Source organism: Elephantulus edwardii, unplaced genomic scaffold (genome assembly GCF_000299155.1).
Source record: "Elephantulus edwardii isolate Elephantulus edwardi_28Jun2011 unplaced genomic scaffold, EleEdw1.0 scaffold00211, whole genome shotgun sequence".
Taxonomy (NCBI): domain Eukaryota; kingdom Metazoa; phylum Chordata; class Mammalia; order Macroscelidea; family Macroscelididae; genus Elephantulus; species Elephantulus edwardii.
In genome coordinates this window covers 1483127-1485920 of record NW_006399961.1, presented here as the reverse complement: position 1 = coordinate 1485920, position 2794 = coordinate 1483127, and the positions used below count along the sequence as shown (strand labels likewise).

At 44.7% G+C, this 2794-nt stretch overlaps 1 protein-coding gene across 2 annotated transcripts in view; it reads left to right on the top strand.

Annotated features, from left to right (window-relative positions):
* Nucleotides 1–2794, top strand: part of BTBD11 (BTB (POZ) domain containing 11) — a 520423-nt gene that overhangs the window by 387349 nt on the left and 130280 nt on the right. The gene's annotated exons all lie outside the window — the stretch shown is intronic.

The following is a 2794-nucleotide window of genomic DNA, read 5'->3' as shown; positions in this document are numbered from 1 at the left end:
GTGTGTGGTCCACAGGAGTCCTGCACTCCAATTTGATGCCAGCACCATATTCAGGTGATATTTATCATCATGTTCAGATCCCTTCATCTGCCTGATTGCATGGCATGACTCTGGCATACCCAGGATCTGATTGGGGTCTGCAAGGAAATGGAGTAGAACACAGCCCACAGAGTTCTAAGGGCATGAGGGGCCAGCCAACTAACAACTGCTATTGTTTGCTGAATGGTTAGAATCCTGGGTGGTCTGGTGTCAGGCTGCTAACCAAAAGGTCAGTAGTTTGAATCCCTCAGCCACTCCAAGGGAGGAGGATAGGCTGTGTCCTCTCATAAACATTTACAGGGAGACTGAGGACGTCCACTCCATTCGTGTTTCTAACTCTTACCTGTCTTTTACGTTCTGAATCTTGACTCATTGGTCTTGTGGAAAACGAAGCATTCTCCACCATGATGACTTGCATCTAGAAAATAGACCAGTAGTATGTTCCAGCAAAATTTTCAAGATTAGGGAACATTTTCAAAGATGAAATGAAAATACAGTGTTCTTTCTTGAATAGATGGTAGACTTATGACTTCTATTAAGTAAGTAGGATGAATTTTCTGCATGAAAAGTTGAAATAGCACAGCCACAAAGATTTTAAAGTATCAATTTTTTACTGTATTCAATATGTTGTTGTTGTTGTTATGTGCCGTCAAGTCGTTTCCGACTCATAGCGACCCTGTGCACAACAGCCCTAAACCCTGCTCTATCCTGCGCCAACCGCACCGCCTCTGACACACCCATCCCGATTACCCCAGTCACCGTATATGTGTTGTTCATGTGGTTTGTTATGTGTTGATGAGTCTGAACAGATACTCATAGCTGGCCCTCCAGTAGGTTTTCAGGGGCTGTATGTCTCATGGGAAGAGATTGTCCATTGCTCTTCCTTGGAACAGCTGGTGGATTAGAGCTACTGGCCTTTCGGTTGGCAGCCCAGCTCCCCATGACTGAGAGCCATCAGAGGAGGAAGGGGGAGAGAGAGAGCAAGCAAACACATACATACATAAGCTGTTGTTGGTTGTTAGGTGTTGTGGAGTCGAATGATGAATACAACTCATAGTGACCCTATGAACAATGGATCTGAGCCCTGTCCTTCCTTTGACATATGCACTATTTCAGACATACTTGAGCCCTTTACAGCAGTCACTGTGTTGATCCATCTGGTTGAAGGTCCCTCTCCAAGGATTGGCCTCTTCTAACATCATGCTTAAAGTATGTGAGATGAAGCTTTGTCATCTTTATCTCCAAGACATACCTGTTTGTTCATTGGGCAGTCCAGGGGATATTCAGTGCTCTCCAACATATCTCAAAGGTGTCAATTTCTCATCTCCCACCCTTGTTCATTATCCAGCTCTCAAATGCAGAGCAAGTGATTAAAAAGACCTAAATCAGATGCACCTTAGTCCACAAACTGACATCATTACTCCTTGGTAATTTGGAGAGGTTCTTGATTGCAGACTTTCCCAATGCAATACATCCTCTGATCTCTTAGCTGCTGTTACCAAGTGTGTTGATTGTGTTGTGACTTCAAGTAAGATGAAGTCTTTGACAGTTTCAATCTTTTCTCCATCTATCATGATGTGCCTGTCAGGCCAGTGGTGAGAAATTTTGTTTTCTTGCTGCTGAGATGTAATCCATATTGAAGCCTATGGCAAGCTTTGATAGCAAGCAGCTCAAGTCCTCCTCACTCTCAGCAAACAAGGCTGTGTCATCTGCATTAGACAGGTGGTTGGTGAGGCTTCCTCCGATCCAGATGCCACATTCTTCTCCAAAGACTCCGGCTTCTCAAATGATTTGCTCAACATACAGATTGAATACATATGGAGAGAGGATACAACCCTGATGAACATTTTTCCAAATTTTAAATCATGTATGAGCAAGTTCAGCCTGGAGAGGGTTAAACCAGGCTGCTCCTTGGAGGCGAGAATTCTGAAGCTTCATCTGACATACTTTGGACATGTTGGGACAGTACAAAAGAGGAAGACCCTCTATGAGATGGATTGGTTCAGTGTCTGGGGTAATGGGGGTGGGTGTGTCAGAGACAATAGGATTGGCACAGGATAGAGCAGGGTTTTGGGCTGTTGTACATAGGGTTGCTATGAGTTGCATGCAGGTGACTTGATGGCACATAACAACAGTTTCCTTACTCCTCTGTTTGGAGAGAGAGAGAGAGAGTGTGTGTGTGCGCGCGCGCGCACGCACGCGCGTTGTGTGTACACACACTGTGTGTCTTCAGGATTACATCACAACTTCTTACCACTAGGCAACCAGTTGTGGTTGTAATTGTTATGTGCCGTCAAGTTTCCTGTTATTCATAGCAACCCTACGTACATTAGCACTGAATCCTGTCCTAGTCTGAGCCAATATCATCATCTCCAACAGACCTAATACCATTTCTCCAGGCACTGAGTCAATTCATCTGATCCTGGGTCTTCTTCTCCTGCGTTATTCCTCTATCCTTCCGAACATGATGTCTTTCTCCAAGAACTAGTCTCCCCTGGTCACATACCCAAAGTATGTGAGACAGAGCCTAAAAGTCCTTGCCTCCAGGGAATAGCTTGGTTTCACCCTCTCTAGGAGAGACCTGTTTGTTCTCCTGGCAGTCACAGTATGTTCAACACTCTTCTCCAGCACCACAACTCAAAGGTATCAGTCCTTCATATATCATCCTTAGTCATTGTCCATCTCTCTGATACACATCAAGTAATTATGAAAACCATGGCCTGCATCAAGTGCACCCTAGTCTCTAGACTCACAT